The 21,868-nt window shown below is 33.9% G+C and overlaps 1 long non-coding RNA gene across 1 annotated transcript; it reads left to right on the plus strand.

Moving 5' to 3' along the window:
• The first annotated feature begins 8,714 nt into the window (after positions 1-8,714).
• LOC120355286 lies at positions 8,715-12,349 on the plus strand. Its single transcript, XR_005573488.1, has 2 exons — positions 8,715-8,805; positions 11,951-12,349. It is a non-coding gene; the product is annotated as an uncharacterized LOC120355286 (long non-coding RNA).
• The last annotated feature ends 9,519 nt before the right edge of the window (positions 12,350-21,868 follow it).

Raw genomic sequence — 21,868 nt, forward strand, 5'->3', positions numbered from 1 at the left:
CGCACCCATCCTACCCCACCTCTACCTTTCCTGCCCCTTCCGCCGCCCCTTTAGAAGGAGAAGAAGGAGAAGAAGAAGGAGAGGTAGAAGAAGAAGAAGAGGTGGAAGAAGAAGGAGAAGAAGATGAAGAAGAAGAAGATGATAACCATGATACTCTCTCTCTCTCTCTCTCTCTCTTTCTCTCTCTAGTCATGCTCTAGTTAATATAGTCATGTCTAATTACATTCAGTCATGCTCAATTACATTTAGTCATGGTCTATTTGATGTTGGAGCAGAGAGAGAGAGATATGTATGAGAGAGAGAGAGAGAGGCAATCCAGTGACAGATTAAAGTGAAACGAACTTCTGCCAGATTTAAGTGGAACGAACTTCTTACTGTCATAAATTCTAGATGTACTTGACAACAAGGATGAGATTTTACCACTCTTCCAAGAATACATGTCCAGCAGTAGCATTCAAATCCCATCTTTTCCTTTTAAAACCCTTTATGTTGTGTGTGTGTGTGTATTCAGCACAGTTGAATATTCTTTTGGAAGAATAATAGTGAATTCAAAGTTTTCTTCTGAATCTATATTGATATAAATTAAATCATTCTCACCAAATCTTACATTCTTAACATAGAACCAATCAAACTGAAAAACATTGGCATATCAAAGTTTGTCATTTCTTGTTGTAGTTTTCACTCATCTCACAGCACTATGTAGCAACATTTATAGATGAGGATATACTAATTACAATCATATACAAGCTTACCGTGAGACAACCTTGGACATTATCATTACGCACCAATTCTCCTCTTGGCTGATGATTAACATGTTTCAAAATTTCACATCAGAGACTGTACAAGGACGAATGTGGTTCCGGTCTAATCCAATACTCGAGCATTGTCACGTTTTGCAATTTTACTTCACATAGCTTACAAGGACGAATGTGGTTCCGGTCTAATTCAATACTCGATCATTGGCACGTTTTGCAATTTTACTTCACAGAGCTCACAAGGACGAATGCATCTCTGCTCTAATTCATCTCAAATTCGACCATTAACATGTTTTGTGCATAATCTTGTTTCACCTTGGAAAAAATGCATGTGAACACTCTCTCACATTAAAATAGAATGTTGCTAGCTATTTTTCATGCAATTTCTCCCAAGCAATTTGCATAGTAAAAATCAGTTGAAGATTGATATGATTCTAACTTTAGGGTTCTAGAACATTCCTGTGGATAGTGCGACCCATTTTATCAGTAATTAAATCACCTACTTGATCTTCTGTCAAATTATGCTGTTTTGCCTCAATCCAATTCATATTAAAACTTACCTCCGCGTAGTTCCGTACTATTTGGTGGGCTATTTGATGTATTAATAAAGTGAGATAATCAGTGAATGCAGCTGAACATTTTAATCTTGTCACTTCATCATTCTCAGTATTTTTAATTGAAGATGCTATTTCCTCACGAATTTATTTGACTGTAGCTTGTAATTCATCTTTCTTAATAAATGCTTGCATTTCTCTACTCAGATCATTTTTCAATACATAAGTTTCGCTATACGTAGTTAGCAATGTATTTAAATCGTTTTTTGAAACAAATTGTTCAATCCCCTCCATAAGATTTGTCTTTATCGTATTAGTCATTGCAGATAATCGATCTTCAAACTCTTGTTTTGTTATAACAATGTTATTCAATGCCTGCACAGTTTTATCCAAATATTCCTTATCAACCGATAATGAAAGAGTTTCATTTACTCTAGTAAAAAGTTCTGTGCTAAGCTGTTTCAATCTGGTATTTAAATAATTTCTATCTAATACTTGCAAATCTTTAATCTTGTCTGAGATAACTTTTAATTTCTCATTCAAATGATTCTTGTCAACTTTATTATCGTTGATCGTATTCAAGTGCAATCTGAATATCTCTGTTGTTGATTTGAGATCATGAAGAGAATTCTCCAAATAGATAGATTTCTCTTCAACCCCCCTATCGATATTGTCAGATAACTATTGTAATGTAATGAAGATGTGTTCCTTTTCGATCTTGTTTAATCCAATATTCTTAACTATATTAGATAATTGTGAATCTAAATACGAATGCAGAGATTCACTAACACCCTGTTGATTAATTGCCTGTATTATTCTCTCACTAAAACTGACAAGATCTGGTTCATTCCATACAATCTCTTTCTTCGCAGCAACTCTCTCGCTTCTACCTCCGAATCTGTGCACGCACATTCTGCAACTAAACAATAATTTTACCTTCATGTGATTCCTCTATAATTGATGCAATCTCAACATCATGATCCGAATGTCCAGCAAGTTTTGATGATTTTAATAAATGAAGTCTCTGAACCAATTCATCATAGTTGTCATAATATTGGTAAATTCTATTGCAAGAAGTATTTTTTGCAAATTTCAATAACCCTGAACCTCTCTTACTTGCTTTTTTAACAGGAAACAGCATTTGAATTAAGCAAGACTTTACACCACTGTTATGTTTCACATATCCTCGTCTATCCAAATGAACTTTTGTTATTGATAAAATCTTCTTGTATTTATTCAGATCTTTCTCATCGAAGAGATATGAATTTGGTCTTTGGGCAAATAACAGTTCTAATAGACCATGTGTAATTCGGAATTTTTCGTTATCAATATAAAAGGAGTAGTTATCAAAGCTAACAACCATCTCACCCATAAGATATAATTTTTGGTCAGAATCATAGGAAATTCCATAAGGAATCGAGTTATCCAATTTTCCACTATGAAATGTATACAAATATTGTGCAAGCACTTGATTCTTTATCTTCTTTATTTTGCTGCTTGTATCACTCTCAAGCCTAGTTGAATTAAATATTCAAATATTGAATTAAAGTTGCTTAGATCCTTTTCAGCTGCTGATGATGATGCAACTTCTATTGTTTCACTAAAATCATCATGTTTTTCTCCTAGTTCCATACTTTCTTCGTCTTCTTCTTGTTCCTCATTTTTTGGTATAAAACTCTGATCAGATTGGTGAGAAGATTTAGTTTTCCCCATTTCAACTAGAGGTGTGATAATCGGTTTAAAAAGTTTTTCTCTGTAATCGTCAGATTGCTTTTCAAAATGTACAATGCTTCTATGTTTATCTCTAATAACTTTCCTCAATTTCTTAATCTTATCGATTAGAGCAACGCTAGCGTTTTGTCTTCTATGAGACATCCTCATTCTTTCACTGCTACTCACTCTCTACTGAATGTCAATAAAGTTATCCAGACCCTGCCTATATTTTCCACTATTAGCTACATATTCAGTCATAATATTGAGAAAACTATGCTTCTTAGAATTCCACACATTTGAACACAATTCACTGAAATCTGTGAAGCAAATATCTTCACCCACATAGTCTATGTATTAATTTGAGTGATAATTGATCAATTTTGAATATAACAATTATATTTGCATTATCTCTGGTGAAATGTTCTTGTGTTGCACCATAACTTTGAATTAAATATGCTGTATCAATATTACAATGTCTACCCATAGTCAAATAATCTCTTATTTGAGGTGTGTGACTGAGTTGTAAATCATCAAATATAACTAGAGAATATTGTGGTATATTATTTGGGTGTGGAATACTCTCAGGAATATCATTGACATGAAATTTAATACCTTTCTTTTTTGAAAAGACTTTTCTCAAAAACAAGTACTTATCTTGATATTGACTTCTAGTATTTAAAAAATATGTTTGAATCTCAATCCATTTTTGGAAAAAATCAAGTTGAACAATAAATTTTTTTTACCACATGCAGATGGGCCTACAATGAGAATTCAATGTACCATTCTTACACCATACAGGCTTTTCCTCTTGTGCAATTAACTTATCGAAATTCACAATGATGAGTTTGTTCATGTTGAGAAAGTGAGATATACAAACAGAACGAACTGTTTCATGTCTCTGGTTCACTCACTAATGAAGCATTTCTAGGTGACACACAAACATGTACTCACCTATTCAACATCTAGACATTTTGCTACATGCTAGCCACATGCTACTAGTACTTCACACTTCTCTATGACAAAAATGAGAAATGAAAGAGCGAACATTCAATTCAAGTTGTTTTTATTTAAAAAACACACACAATGTAAATAATATTACAATGATTATCCACAACAGATGTGGATAGATAATTATATAATGTACATTATTCACATCATATATGATCTTACTCTAATTATTTACAACAAATGTGAATCGATAAAATTATACCATATGATCTAACATATGATCTTACTCTGATTATTATTTACAATCTTACTCTAATAAGTTCTCTCGATTTATGAATGATGGTTGTGGAAATCCAATCCATTTCACAAGCAACTTATCCTTATCTCGTCTCAATATTTTTTCTATAGAATAAACATTTCTTTCAGATTCATTCAAATGTGTCTTTGTAATTTCTTCTTGATAAAACCTACCCTGTATTATCTCACCACTAAGATCTTCTAATGAGTAAGTGATAGGTCTTGTGGGATGTATGCTCACAATTCAGAAATATTCGGGTGACTAATTCATTAGATATTTTTTATCAAATATCTGTTTCTTCTTAGAAATTCTCACAATATCACCTAGCTTATATTTTGGTTTCAACACTTTTAATTTGAATCATCTATTAAATGCAGAGTTTAGTGATCCTAAAACATCAATATTCAATTTATTCTTTAAAGATTTTATAATATCCTCAACTTCATATGCACCCGTATCCAACTCGATTAATCTATCACCATATTTGAAGCTGGAATTTGTTCCTTTGTTATGTTTGCAATACTATTGTAACTACAAAAATTAATCGATCCAATTTCCCATTCACGATTTTTATCCAATTCTATAATTTCTTGTAAATGTTCATAGAGGTTACTTGTGTTAGATCTTAATGTAATAACAACCATCTTGTGTGTGTGTGCGTTCAGCACAAACACTTAATTACAACTGATTTGCAAGAAACAATAATGTGAGATGACCACAAAAATTGCTATTTAATGGTTGCATGTGCTCAACATTATAAAATATATTTACTCCATTTTCTTTTTTACAATATTTGTCCAATTTGTATGGCGGTTGTAAATTTCCAATTGGATCAAAATACCAAACATTAGAACCGACTTTTTTATATGCAACCTAATGTGTACCATCCTTGCTTTCCCTTGCTAAATTCACAATGGCATTCTCGTTTTTTAGAATTTTTTGGGTAATGCATCTAGCATATATATTCCTCTTAAACGAATCTGTAATAATTTCGACCAATCAATCAAATCATAATTACTCAATTCTCCTCCAATATTCATGTCTTTTACTTCTTCGTTGGGGGAATAAACTCACTCCATATGATGATGTGGGTGGGGGTGGAATTAAAATTCTGCCCCCACTAATACTAGGAAAAGGCTTCAAAAAATACCCTTTTCCTGCAATATGCTTTTTCAACTGAGCTATAGCTTTGCGCATAATATCATTACCATAACTTTTTCCCTCATTCTTCTTCTTCTTCTTCTTTCTCAAAGAACAACCAAAGTAATTTTTAGCTTTCATCACGTTTGTAACTAGGTAGCTTAGTCCTCTCTCTGCAAGAAGAGTTTTCAGATTTTTAAAAATCTCCCACGCCGAGTTCGCTAGTGCTCTGTCAGCTTTCGATCGATTTGCATTATCACTATTTTGTGAATATGCTATATCGTGTGCCTTACAAGCCTGGTCAAGTTTGTTAATTCCCAGGTCACCTCTTGCTAATCGCTTTTCAAGTTTGGTGCCAGGGCCACAATACTGGTAGCCAGGGGCTAATGGGATCTCCACAGGTGTAATATCGATCAATTTATTTGAAATAGTTGAAGTAATACCTGAAGCAGCACCCGCCGCCCCCTTAAGTACTCTGGCAGCAGAGCTTAAGGAACCTCTGCCTCGTTTCCTTGGAGTTTGCTTTCTCCTACATACCATTTTTATTACCTTACAACTCAATGGTTGAACATTAACTAAAGTTTATTAATTAATCATTACACTAACTTAATCTGAAAGAAAATTGAATTTTCTATCAATTTAGAAATGAATTCACCTTCCAAATCGAATTCACCTTTTCAGATTTGCTATTTGAAAAGAATTTTCTTTCATTAAAAGAATTATTCTTTTCAAATAGCAAATCTGAAAAAGCAAACACAATTTGAAAGGAGGAAGTGCTCCGCCCATACAGATATGGGCGCATGCCAAAACAGATGTGAGGGAGCAATGCCCGACCTTTGACTGAAGTCGGCCTTGACTGAGTGAGCGACTGCTTGCTGTGTCTGATGCTTGCCCTTGTGCGTGCGTACAACAAGCTATAAAAAGACATTCTCATAGACAAGCACTCATAATAAAAGTGCATAGTGGTGACTGAACGTCTGGTTGTGTACGTGTTTTACTACTACTTCTAGTGAACTGTGTATAACAGGTGAGAATTGAGAACAATTTTTATAGAATAACAGAAAAACTATCTATTGAACACTACTGACACATACATATTAACATGTAAAGCATGTTAATGCTAGATGGTTAGTGACATAAAAAATGCTAAATGCTAATTTAGCATTTAACAATTTTTATGTCAGTCATAAAAGCATTAACATGCTTTACAAACAGAGATAAGGTTTTGCACTTTAATTTAAAATTTTCAATGTCTTTTGTGCTCGAAATCTGGGTAAATCTTTCTGGAGGATAAACATTTGTTGTATGTAGTCCGGGTACCCAGATTTTGAGCACAATTCGCCGCCCGTGCTGGTTGGATGCCTCTCTCACATCACATATCGGATATGGCAACCCCTCTTCCAACTCGTGGAGAGGCGTCCATGGCTTCTCGACACGGCTATTCAAAAAACTCAGAAAGCTCTCCGATTGCATCTCGTCCTCGTCCTCTGTCTCCACTTCCTCCTCCTCCCTCAAGAGAGGCACGATCGAGCTGTCCTCTTCCGGCACACGTTTCTGTTGGAAAAATATTTCATTAGACTCTTATTTGTTCCAGATTTTTCATCATCAAATCATACGAGAGAGAGAGAGAGAACTTGCTCAACAGATTCACTACTCAAAACTGAAAGTAAGTAATAACTCGGAAATTCTCCGATTACTTTAACATAACTCAATTCAAATTGCTAGATAATTGACTCGAAAAATATCCCAGTTCATTACATGCACATTTTTATCAACAATAATTTTGTTTCACACGAAATATTATAAACAGTTTATGCATGTGATCGGATTTCTCATAATTCAAATAACAATGTATTATTCGAATCAATATTTCAGTTCATTACATGCACATTTTTATCAACAATAATTTTGTTTCACACGAAATATAATAAACAGTTTATGCATGTGATCGGATTTTTCATAATTCAAATAACAATGTATTATTCAAATCAGTAATTTAATATAGTAAGTAATAACTCGCAAATTCTCCGATTACTTCAACATAACTCAATTCAAATTGCTAGATAATTAAATTGTTTCAGTATAATCTTTCATGCAACATATTCGAATTTGTTATTGAAATTACTAAAACATGTTTATTTTGAATTTCTATCCAAATTTCAATGCAACCATCATGAAAATTTATCTGTGTTCGGATTGTTTCGATAGCACAATTAGAAGTCAAGCTCAGTCTTGACTTCGCTCACAGTATGAGAATCAGTAATTTCATAGTTCATTCATTCAAATAAACATAGACTTGTAATGTGCACAAAAGATTTTATCCATTGGAAATTAGTTTTTAAAAAACTAATTCACATTTTATAAAGATTTTGTGCACATTACATGTTAATACAATAATAATATTTCTTTAAGCTAACCTTTGATTGAGTGAGCACGCCCTCGTCCTTGAAAACTAGCCTCCTCTTCACCGGCTGCTTGCTGGGTTGAGTTGACAGCACCACTCGTTGCGGCGCCCAGGTAGCCGGTGTAGATTGTGGCAGAGGACTGTCCGGAATCACGATCTCCTCTCTCGTTGAATGAAGATTCCCTGTCTCTTCAGGGGTGAGGCGGAGGAGGAGGCGGCAGAGACAGTGGAGGTGGCAGCCGTGGCAGCGTAGGTGGCAGCCGAGCTGCGAGCTTTCTGCTGCTGCTGCTGCTGCTGCCAGTAGTTGAGCTGCTGCTCTGTTGGTTGGCTGTCTGGTATGATGTAGCTTGAAGATGATGATGAATCCATTGTGTAGATGATGATTAGGGAGAAGTTCACGTAGGGTATATAAGTTCACTTAACTCTTCTCTAACGTAAATGGTGATTTTCCTCTGAGGCAACTGATTTTATACCAAGTCGTTTCTCTGTCTGTTGCAGGCTTGTACGAGTGAGAGAGAGCATACGAGGGGGCGTGTGCAATTGGAGCATGCTGTACTCCACTCTCCAGAGGTTGACCAGCAGCACAACGCTGACATTTGATTGTAAGTAAGTATAATCCGTTACATTCTGATATTTTTGAAATAACACTTACTTATTGATTTCTAATATTTGGTTGCAGTTATTAAATATTTCATTGTTTTTCACAGCATTTTCTCACCTCACAACTCGGTTTTCGGTCTCATAAGCAGTTGTGCTCTCGTGAGGAAAACATACCTGCATCGAGAGAAGCATAGCCGAGGAGCTAGCTAAGCTGAGATGATACCTGAGCTGAGACAACCACAGTCGAGGAGCTACCTGAGCTGAGAGAAGCATAGCGGAGGAGCTAGCTAAGCTGAGATGATACCTGAGCTGAGACAACCACAGTCGAGGAGCTACCTGAGCTGAGAGAAGCATAGCCGAGGAGATAGCTGTCATTTCGTCAAATCAACACATGTAAGTTCATTTTTACTTCAATTTTATCCTTCGAGGACAAAAATCTTCCCCTCCAAGGACAAAAATTGTCCTCCGAGGACAAAAATTGCCCTCCAAGGACAATTTTCCTCTTCTCTGAGGACAAAAATTGTCCTCCGAGGACAAAAATTGCCCTCGAGGACAATTTTCCTCTTCTCTGAGGACAAAAATTGTCCTTTGTTCTCCTCCTTTGTCCTCCTCCTCCTCCACTCGTTTAGCAGGAAAGAAAAAATGAGAGAGGAATGCGGAGAAGGGGGGAGAGGTAAATGTCAACAGTCAATGTCACAATAATTTTCTTTATTTTTAAATTATTATACATACATCAAACCATATCTATGGACAAATCAAATACAGAAAGTAACTCTTTCCTTATTCCTACTGGGTGTATATTTAAAAACATCTAGCTTGATTCTAATTTTATAATTCAAATCAATGTTAGAGTTCTCAAATTCCTCCTCTAACCAATAGTTTGACACATACAATTCTTCCAGATTTTCAAACTGTAGAATATACTGGGTATTGTTTCTATTGTACACTTCTTTTATTGCAATAATGACTAACTCTATACCTTCTGGTAACTCTTCTAATCTTTTACTCTGTCCTACTTTTACTTTCCCTTCAATTTCCAGCATTGTGATGTTATAATACTGCTCCACTTCTTTTTGTGTGAAGGGAGTGTCTTCCAAGTTTTTCCATACATCTGACAGAAACTTAAGTGATTCTATTCTAGGAAATGTATGACCATTATAGCTTGTCATACCATTGACTGTAATAACACAAATTTTCTCTTCCCTTGGTAGACAAATAATTCCTTTTTTGTCAGTGTAAGGGATTACAAAATAACCCTCTTTCTTAAGGTCTTCTATTGCATTGTATGTATTAATAAAAACATTTTTGTGGCACCCCTTTACAAAGTAAACATTTTTCGAGCCTTCCTTTTCTCCTAAAACACCTACATATGCAAATTTTCCTTTATTATTTACAGTAAATGCAGTCACATTGTACACTCTACTTAGATCAAAATTTCGCCAATGTGAATGAAATATGGCTCAAGTTCCTCTCTCAAATTTCCTATTCCTTCCTCAAATTCTTCTAGCTGCTTATGCTGTGCCCTAAATGACTGTGTGGCTTCAAAAAACTCAGTTTCCCTCCGTTTTAGATCAATTCCATCCAGTTCTAGCTTACGCTTCTTGGCTGATAGCACTGTGATAGGAGACGAGGGCTGTATCTCTTCAACAGGGTATGGGAGAAGCTTACAAGTTATGTTTGCTCGTTTTCTTAAGACTTGTGGTATCAAGTTACCTGTTGCTACAAGGCCCAACTCATCTAGGTCAACAACTTTGGATATGGTAGAGAGAACTGTGGTTGACTTGGAGAAATGTGTCTTGCCACTCTTAATATAGCACTTTTGTGAGAAACTGATAATATTTTTGTTTGATGGATCCTCAAAAATCTCTACATAATTTATAGGTAGTAAATTGAAACTGAATGCAGAAATAACATGAGAAATTATTTTATTTCTATGTTGTGGGTCAGTGGGAAGCTTTACTTGTACTCCAGTCAATTTCTTGGTATTGCTATTACCCCAGTAAACATATTGTAGAAGATCATTATAGACCAAGCAACAACTATTTTTTAAATTATCTGTCAGTTTTCTCCACATTTTAGCCAAGGACACAGAATAAATTGGGGCATTTTGGAAATAATTTCTACTATCATTCAAGAGTGACAAGCTATCTTGAATAGGGTCAAAGATTTTGCTATTGTCTCTATTTGTTAAACTATAGTTATAGATTGTAGCTTCCAAACTTGTAATACCATGCATTTTAGCTGCATCAGAGGTTAAGGTTTCCTGTAATCTTGTATCTGCACAGGCAATAAAGTCTACAATATGGTTACCTAACTGCTTATTTACACCAGCGCTTGTGATTTGACATACAAACTTATTATAAATTTGTACCCTCACATTACCATTAACCCAAGTCAAGCAATCAATCCCTACAGTTTCATTGTTATCTACTATCACATTATAGTCTTCTTTATATTCTCCTTGGAAACAGAAACAATGATTTGTAGTTAGAAAGTCGCACATTCCATTCTTGTTGAATATTCCAGCAAAGTCCTGTGTTATGCCCAAGTCTAGTAGATAGAAGTGCTCCTTCCTCAGCTGCTCCAATAATCTCGGTAGTTCTTCTATCAATGTAGCAATTGGGACATCTGCAAGCTCCACTTTGTAAGGTATCCCCACTGGTTCCTGGTATTTTTGTTTCACCTCGTTGTAATCATCTTTATCAAGCACTTGTAGAATCTTTTGAGACATATCACTTCCACTGTCCAATATGTAAGCCAGCTTTGCTTTGACTCCATGTTTAGCTGACACCATATTAGAGAATTTGCCTCTTAAATATAAGTTGAATGCACCACATATATCCTTTTTTAGAACGAAGCGTCTCTTATCCATTGGCTCACAATCATCCAAAGCACAGATTTTCACAAGCATTATATTGTCACAAAAAGGTTCTGTGATAGGCACAAGATTTGAGTAATCCTGCACAAACAGTTCTTCCCCAGCAGTATAATCAATATTTCCAATGTCTGTCACAAGGTTGTCATCACACAAGTTTTCTGATAGAAGCCACAAATCAAACCACTCATTGGTAGGCTTGATTTTATTACCACAGAGCATATGCACATTAAACACCTTGGAAGTATCCATGTTTACTCCACCGTTGACACTATCAAACTGAACGAATGCAGATCAATGCAGTGGTATTTATAGTAAGATAGTTGAGAAATGACGTCATACAGAATTATTGAAACAAGATTTGGATGCTGACAAAGACTGGTCATGTGATATGCTGTGTAATAATGTGACAGTGGTAGGAGGAGTGGGGGTCGTTGAAATAGCCTTCATTGAAAGCATAGCGAGGTGATTTCTCACCTATATGAAATGCAAGTTTATCTTGTATAGAGAATATTGAAGAAAGTTGGAAAGCGTTATCTCGTAAAGTGGCTCGGTTTTAGTGAACCGTCTTGGATAGATAAGAGTCAACTACTAACTAAGTAAATATTCTACAATTGATTATATACGCTGATCATTCCAACTTATAGTTTAATATGTTTTCAGATATGAGCTGTCGAACGGAATCATTTGATGAATATATAAGCTCAGTATATATTATAAATAGACATTTTAATGAATTACGTAAATATGATTCTGTTTCTTTAGAAGAAATGGCGAGAATACAAAGTTATCATTGTGAACTAACTGAACTATTGGAGATGCATCAGCAATTATTGGACCAGTCAGCAGAAAAAGGATGGACAAATATGAAATATCTAACATTTGTGAGAGACTATGAAAAATTAGGAGTTTGGCATAGTGATAACTATAATCATATTTCAATTTGTGATTTATACAGTACATCATATGATGCTTACAGGGGAAAAGATTGCCCCGATTCATGGAGATGTGATTGTGCACATCTTAAAGAGTCTATCGATAAAATTAAAAAATGTATAACAGGAAAAAATGAACATTTAACAAAAGAACAATTAAATGAACTAATCTGGAATTTTTTATCTATTTGTTCAGATGAGAGTGGGCTAGAACAAGATTGATAGCATATTATGTTTAATTTTAGATTGGAGATGAATTCAATTTCATTTGATGAGAACTATTTTTCGAAAAAAATCGATGAAAAATATAGATGTTGTTATTTTGAACTTATTGACGAAACAATATTAGAATTGAATAATTTCGGGAAAGAAGGACTAACGTTTGAGGAATATTTAACATTTATAAAACCTGGTAAAAGTGAAGAACAGAAGTCAGAACATATAAGTGTATGTTATATTATAAATAAGAATATAGTTGATAGACATCAAAGATGTGAATCAAAGGAAATTCCTGAATTTTGCTATTGTAATTCATTAGGTTGGTTGAATATTCAAATGTATCATTTCATTGATGATAGGTTAACAGATAAAAACATTGATAGTGTAAGATTTACATTTGAAATTATGAAAATGTGTGGCAAATCAGCAATGTTTTACAAACTATAACTTTAACTTTTTTACAGAAATCATGATGAACTCGTTAATTGAGGAGAGAATAAAACTATTAAATACTAAAAGCTTTGAATGTGGAAATTAATTGTAATAATAATAGTGATACTTGTAGAGGTTCAAGGAATAAATGTATTAGTTGTGAGTTACGAATAAATAAATGCAAAATTATTATAACTATTGACAAAAGTTTAAAAAATAAAGATGATATTGTACAAATTTTTGATTATTGCATACCATATTCAATGAATGTAAACTATATACTTGAATTATGTAAAGAATTATCAAAAATAAAATGCTGTGTAATGTTTCTCATTCTATGTTGATTTATTGAATTAAACCAAGCTACTCTAGTTGTAAAGGTATGTGTAAGTTAGAATAATATATGAAGCCAGTTTAGTCTGATTAAGTATGTACACATATAATTGATTGAACAGTAGTAAGGAAGTCTTCATACTAACAACATAGAATATTATGGTAGAAGAGAAAGATATTACAAAAAATGAAAAAAAAAAATGGATTAGCTATTGTCGATTTTGATGATTGGTTATGAGTTCTTGTTCCACTGAACAGGAAAATAAAAATAAACATGGATGTTTATTTCCTAGCAATGTTGAAGCATTAATTGTAGGCACATCAGGATGTGGAAAATCGAATCTAGTATTGAATTCAATTTTTAATACTGATGGACTCAGTTTCAGTCATCTATATCTATTCAGTAAAAGTTTGAAACAGGATAAATACATATTTCTGGATAAAGTATTTTCTAAAAACCAAAAACTCGATAAGCAAACTAGACAGTTTAGTTCGAAATTATAATTCAACAACGCATTCATCCATTAGAATGAAACCTAAGGATGTTGGTAAGAAAAATCATAATCATGTTTTAATGTCATTGAATTCTGCATTCAATAGACGATATTTATTGAAAAATTCAAAACCAAAATATGAGCTAGGTGATATCGTGCAAATCTCGAAGAAACAATTATTTTTTGATAAATCTTATAACATAAACAGGAGCGCAGAGTATTTTGTGATTCACTCTATATTTCCTTCTAAACCTATAACCTACTCACTGAGAGATCTAAACGGTGAAGTAATTAGTGGTCGGTTTTATGCAGTAGAAATTAAAAAAACACAATTAAACGAATCGGAGAGACAAGTGTATTTGATTGAAAAAATATTAAAACGTGATAAAAAAGGATTGTTGGTGGAATGGATTGGATTTTCAACACCTAGTTATATTAGTAAAGATCAATTATTAGATGAAAAATAATCTTTTGTAATCTATTGTGAATATCATGTACATTTATTGTAAATAATCTATTGTAAATATCATGATGTACATTCGTTGAAAATATAATAGAAGTATTATTATCAAACATTGGTTCGCATTTCAATCCATAGTTTCATTTCGTAATATAAGAATCTTTGCACACTCAATAGCTGATAAGCAGAAAAGAGGGTGAGGAACAGAGAAGGTAGATACATCCATCCTCTGTCTGATGATGATGACAGGAGGTGGAGAGTGGTGTCTACATTCCAATATGTCGAGTGATATGCCCCTCTATGCTAATGCATGTGTGCTCGGTCATTGCTCTCATTCATAGCCGCACTGATCTAACTTTTGTAAAAATTTTCAGTAGCTTATCAGATCACATTCTGTACGTTTGTAATCATAAATCAAATACCAATTGTTTACTTTGATAAATTAATTACAGATAAAGAAAAGCCTGAATTTTGTAAAAATGGAGACTTACTTCCTCATAATGCAAGAATGTTAATTATTTCTCTCAGTGCTGGAGGAAAAACAAATCTCTTATTTAATTTAGTATTTGCTGAAAATGGCTTAAGATTTAAGCACATTTACTTATTTAGCAAGAGCTTATATCAACCAAAATATGTTTTTCTCAAGAAGGTATTTGCAGGTTTGAAAGATATCGGATTTCACATGAAAGAGGATGTGAGCCAAATTCCCCATCCGAACCCTATCCCTGAATATAGCTTAGTGATTTTTGATGACTTACAACTGAGCAATGTGCCACAGATAAGAGAATATTTTACTATGGGACGTCATCGAAATATTGACACAGCATATTTAATTCAGAGTTATGGAGCTACACAGGAACTTTTCCACTAGAGACAATGCAAATATGATTATAATTTTTAAGATGGATTTATTGAGTCTCAAATTAATCCACAGAGATCATGTTGGAGGAGATATTTCTTATAAAGATTTCAGTAAACTTTGTCATACAGTTTGGAATCGTGAACCACATAATTTTGTTACAATTTTGAAAGAATGTGTTATAAAGGAAGGAAAATATCGGGATTCACTGGACACGATTCTTTCCGTTCAGTAGAGATTAATTCTTTTGTACAGTCATGTTGTCTAAAACACATAGGAGGAGGAGGAGAGGAAGGAACATAGTAAATAACAAGAAGGAGAGTTTAATCGAAAAGATTAAGAAATTGAGAAAAGTAATCAGCGACAAGCATAGAAGCCTGCTTAATTTTGAAAAACGATCGGAGGAATACAATAGGAAAACTCTATCACCATTGATAGAACCTATAATTGAATTGGGAAAAACCAAATCTAGTTTTCACTCTGGTGTAAAAAAGGAAGAAGTAAAAGAGGAACAAGAGAGTATGGAAATTGGTGATGAACACTCGAGTTATGATAAAAGCTATGAGAGTTCAACAGACAATCTTTCAAGCTCGACTAAATTTGAAAACAGTTGACTTGGTTCCAGTAAAAACGATGATGTGCTGTCACAATATCTAAAAACGTTTCATGCGGAAAAATTGAATAATTCAATTAGTTATGGAATTTCATACAATTCTAAAGATGACGTGTATTATATTGAAAATCAGCAAGTAATATTCAATGATGGTTATATAGATATTAATAATGAAAGATTTCGTTTAACACACGGTCTACTTGAGTTATTATTCAGTTCAAGACCGAATTCGAATCTTTATAATCAGAGAGATCTGGATAAGTATAAAAAAATCTTAACACTTACAGGCATACATTTAGATCGAAGAGGGTATGTTAAACGAAATCAGGGAATTAAATTGCAAATGATTCAGAAGTTATTTCCCAGTAAAAAAATTGGTAAAAAGAAGGGATGGGGTTTATTGAAATTTGCAAAATATAATTCTCATGATAGAATTTATCAATACTTTGATAATTTTGACGAATTAGTGGAAAGATTAAATTTACTCTATTCCTCAAAAGCTTCTGGCAACACTGCACATGATGTTGAGATCGCGTCTATAATTGAAGAGCTAAAAGAAGCAAAACTAATTGTTTAGTGTTACGATGGCTCTGCATCGATTCGGTCGAATTGATACACCTAGTGCTGGGGCTGCTGTTGCTAATCTTACGTTTGATATTGACTCGATAATGCAGAAGATAATCAAATCGATAAATGAACAAGGAAGCAGCGAAGCTGTGAAATTTTATTTAGATCCGCAAATAACCAAACTTGTTTCAGAAAATACGAAGAATATTGGAGTGGGCATAATTGAAAGAGAACATATTCTAAGTACATTACAAAATGTTAGTGCTAATATTGATAAAGCTATTGGAGAGAGAACTCTAACTTTAGAATCTGCTCTAGGAGGAGTAAAAACTTAAACAGACAGCTTTTCATCCCAGTTGGTGAGTATTAACAACGATAAAGTTGGTAAAGCTTATTTAGATGAGAAATTAAAAGCCATATCAGATAAAATTAAGAATTTGGAGGTGCTGGACAGAAACTATCTCAATACTAAATTAAAACAGCTTAGTACAGAAATTTTTACTAGAGTAAATGAAACACAGCCATCGCTAATTGATAGGCAATATTCAGAATCTACTTTGCAAAAATTGACTAGTTCTTCATTAACAAAGGAAGATTTTGAAAAACGATTATCTGAAATGACAAGTGCAATAAAAGCTAATATTATGGACGGTATTGAACAATTCATTACAAAAGATGCCATTGCTATTCTGATTAATCAAATTGCAGAAAAGTATGCAACTAAAAATGATATTGGAGATTTTATTAAGAAAAACAAGATGGAAGTCGTTGTGAAAAGTGTTCGTGATGAAATAGCTGAGGCAATTAAAAATTTCGAAGAGGGTACTGTCATGAGACTGCAGTGTTCGGCTCCATTCATAGATTATCTTAATTCATTCATACACAGGATAGCACATGATATCGTGTCCAGATATGCCCGGGTTAGTTTTCATATGAACTGGATAGAGGCCAAACAACATAACCTTACAGAAAATCAGGTAGCCGAGATAATTACAGAAAAAATGGGGTTAGCACAGTACAAAGGGGTCGTATCGACCCCGAAAACATAAAATCTCAAAAAGACTGGTAAGGGGTATAACGCGTAGCCGCAAAGATCAGAGTGCAGATCATGGTTTCACTTTAATCTGGCAGTAGAGTAAGCTCGATCAAAGGAGAGTTTAGAAAGGTGTTGTTTGAATTCTCCTTCTCTAGCCTTTCGTAACGCAAAGATCGCTGCGCAGAGAGGAGCATATGGTTTCACTTTAATCTGACAGTATAGGAACGCTCGATCAAAATGGAACTTAGTTAGTCATTGTCTGTATTCTTGCTTCACTCGCCTTTCGTAATAGAGAATAGCAAAAAAGGAATTTAGAAGGAAGGGTGCCAGTAAGAGATGGAGTGAGTAAGAGAAGGAGAGAGCTGATGTGCCATCTGGCTAGACAGATGAGTTGCTCAATCTCTGACTGCTACTTGTGAGAGACAGAGAAACGAGGGGAGTATCCTGCTCTGTCAAAACCTTGAGCCGAGCACTGGGTTGCGCTAGCCATTAAGTGTTTGTCATCACCATCATGATAAGGAAAGTGAGGGCGTAGCACACGTTCTTATCCATTAAGTTAATACCATCAACATGTTGATAAGGAAAGTTTGTGTAGCACGCGATGTACTTTCATTAAGCACACACACTTGTCACCTGCCTCTAATCACTCAAGCTAATAAGATCAAATATGAGTGAGAATTTTGATTGTACAAGTTTCAATGAATTCTCAATTGAATTCTCAATTCCACCTAGTCAGGTGGAAAGCAAACCATTATTATTATTAAGCATTAGATGTAGAAATATGCATTCACTTTAATTTGACAGTATAAGTTATTAGATGTAGAAATATGCATTCACTTTAATTTGATAGCGAATGGATTCACTTCAATCTGACAGTAGAGATTTTTTCCCTCAAAGGGAAATTATTTTTCCCCTTACTCCCCTCACAGGGAAACTATTTTTTCCCTCACTGAGAGAGAGAGATCACTCTCTCCTTCTCCATCCCCCTCGTCCTCACTGGGGGAGGGGAAGATTAGATTAGATAAGATAAGATTAGATTAGATAAGATAAGATATGAGAGAGAGAGGGAGAAGGAGAAGGAGAGGGAGAGGGAGAGAGAGAGAGAGAGTGGGGTAGAGAGGGAAGGAGAAGGAGAGGGAGAGAGAGGGAGAGAGAGAGAGGGGGGAAATCTATTTTTAGAACACCCCCCACCCTGCGGGCGGGGGGAAGGGGAGGCGGGATTGACGAGGGGGGAGAGGATTTCGAGCAGAAAAACTTCCTTAAAGTCTTAAATCTCATCTACTTAAGCTGATGTGATCTGCTGCATTTGAATTCAGTGTATACTGTTATCATCTTTGATTCTGAAAAACAATCCATTATGAGAACACCAGGAGTAAATCTCTCTTCTTGTTTGTTTTGGCGAAAATTGTTATTTATTCTACACTTGTCTTTCTCCTCTCACTCTATTTGTTATTATATGATTATTAGAATGAGCTAACAAATAATATTAGTGGAATGACATTATTGGAGAGGAATAATGATCAATGGAAAGAGATGGTAGTCAACCTATAGGAAAATTTCAATTCAAAAGGAAGAACCTTCGGATTACCGAATCTTGAATGATTTTGCGAATAAAATCCCACTCTGTCTTTGCTCCTTCCTTTATCAGAAATATTAGGAAAACTACACATTTGTGTCAAGTCAGTGCATGTGCAATCTGAGCATAATGATTTTGTGAATAAAATCCCACTCACCGAGCTTTTGCTTCTTCCTTTATCAGAAATATTAGGAAGACTACACATTTATGTTGACTCAGTGCATGTGCAATCTGAGCATAAATTCAACCTTAAATATGCAAGTATACTATCTGAAACATTACAGAAGTCTTGTCATGTTGCATAACAAATAGAGAGAAAACTTTTCTGTGTAGATTGTAAATTACTAGTGCGAGATAGTGTGTCTGTGTTATTTTTACTCACAGCATATGCTCCAAAATCCACTCAACTTAGAGTTGTTTTTCATCATGATTTCATGATCTGATAACATGAGAAGCAATCAGCAGAGTTAGAGTGGGGGATAAGGAGGAGGAGGAGGAGGGGAGGAGGAGGAGGAGGAGGAGAGGAGGAGGAGGAGGAGGAGGAGGAGGAGGAGGAGGAGGGAGTGGAGGAGGAGTGGGAGGACACAGCAAATCAAAGGTTAGTGTTAGTTATTTGATGAAACTATTTGATAAATTATACTAATACATCTGTTCACATTACAAGTGTTGGAAATTACTGATTCACTTAATAGTTATGCACATTATTTGCATATTAACTTGATCCCAGATAGCACAGAAACATTGAAATAATGTTAGAAACACATAATACCTTAATGTTGAAAAGACGTTGAAATTCAACATTGAAAACACCAAAAATTGTCCGCCGTTTCCACATTATTTTCAATGTTGAATAATAGTTGAAAAAACATTGTAACAACAATTATTTTCAACTATAAATAGATGTTGGAAGCACGTCGTGACAACCATTATTTTCAACTATAGATAGACGTTGAATTAGCCATACTTTTGAACCAGTACCTTATCAATCACATGGTAATATTTCTGAAATCGTTTGAAAAAAGATGAAAATATGAAATCATATTTCCATTTATTCACATATGATTTCATGTAACAGAAATATTACCGTGCAATGCAGTACATTGGTAAGGTGACAAACACACAATAAAACCATATTACTTCATCTTTTTCTGTATAGGGCTACTTTTTATAGAAATAGAAAAAAAAATGAAAATCTCAGTACCCTTTTTGAATTATTCAATCACTATTATTAATCATTATTTAAATGATTCAAAAAGGGTACTGAGATTTTTATTTTCCTTTCCATTCCCATATTACTTCAATTTTGATCCACTAAATTTAGTATGATGGAAGTTTGTTCAAAAACTGAGATTGTTACAACCAAATTACCATGATAATTTAGTATACTCTGCCAAGCTCAAAAACATTTTATGTCTGTGAGAAACATTACTTGAAACTATTATTTCAAGAGTTCAGCAGTTGTTTAATAATCTTGAATTTTTAGTATGATAATTTCATCTTTGGTGAGCAAAAATAGCTCAATTCTTTCTAGTAAATGATATAGATCATCTAAATTTTTACTTGACATTTATGCCAGGTTTAAACTATGCCAATTTGCAAAACAATAATATTGTCTTTCTAAACCATCAGCTGATGTTGTCAATTAGTTTTTATTTAGCCATACCTAGATGATGGTTTTAGAATTAAACGATTCAATTTATTGATACTTTACACCAGCTGTAAATTTCAGAAGACAATATTACAGTCTTGCTAATTGGCATCCTATAAACCTACCTGTATTTTAGTTTTCAGGTATGATGATAGTCTGTGATTTATGCAATAGACAAACAAATATTTTATTACAGTGTTCCAATAGAAACGAACATTCAAAATAACTTTCCACTTTCATTTCATAATACTTTTTAATTACTGACAAAATTAGTTGTATTTTTCTCTGCTGAAAATACTCTGTCACATATTTTAGCAAATCCTTAATAACGTCTCCAATTTGGGTCTCAAAGCCCACAGTCGACCCACAAGATTTTTTGATAGTATCTGAAACATAAGGTTGCATTGTTAAAAGGGAATTGCTTTTAACAACAAGTACAGAAATTTTTCTCAAATGCACATCTATAATATTTTGTCATACACATTGATATTTTGAATCACAAAGCGAGGTGATGACTGTTTTTCAGATAAAAATAGTCCATTACTATACAATAGTCAAACAAGAAAGTCACGCCAGCTGTTTGTTGAAACGTTCAAACAGACTAAGAATGAAGTAAGAATATTTGGTTTCCAAATTTTGTAGCATAGACGAATTTCAACTTGTAATACTCCTTTTTCATTAGGCCTATAGAACTAAAAAAATAAGGCTCTATATAAAAACAGTCAAAAATCTATTTTTTAGATTTATGAGTAAAATTTTATAGTTACTGTAGGTACATACTTAGTTTTATGAAAAAAAAAACAGTTGTATGCCAATATTTCAACCATTTTTTATTGGCCTACTAAATTTTGTAAACCTAGACCAAAAGTTTGAAATCGCAATGAAATTAATCAAAAATATCATTGACATATGGGTTGTGAACATGCATAAATTAATTGAAAATTTAATTCTAAAATGAACAAGTTCAAGCTAAATTTTGTCACCATGGAATGACAATATTTGAAAAATGTTAATATTCATGAGCTGAACTCCGGACACCCATTTTCAATTTCTTGGATCACCAAGTTAATTACTGAACTTGTTGAAAGCAATCACTTTGATGTTAGCCCACAAAGACTATTTTTATGAGTGCCATAGCAACATACTTTCATTGTTTGCAGGTTGAATTGGGTTATATTTGACAAAAATTTATATTTTTTATTATATTGAGTTCGATTGAATTTCTTAACATAAGCAGTCTTGTGACAAAAACAATACATAGATAGCAAAATGAAAATATTTGTGCAGGAATCAAAGTAATTGTAATTTATTTGGAAGTTGAGTAGAAAACTACATGTACAATATTCTTGAAACCAAGCTCATTGTATTATATTATTTTCTAATATATTAAATCAGAGCTCTCTAATTCA

The sequence above is a fragment of the Nilaparvata lugens genome, chromosome Y (assembly GCF_014356525.2).
Source record: "Nilaparvata lugens isolate BPH chromosome Y, ASM1435652v1, whole genome shotgun sequence".
In the NCBI taxonomy this organism is placed as follows: Eukaryota; Metazoa; Arthropoda; class Insecta; order Hemiptera; family Delphacidae; genus Nilaparvata; species Nilaparvata lugens.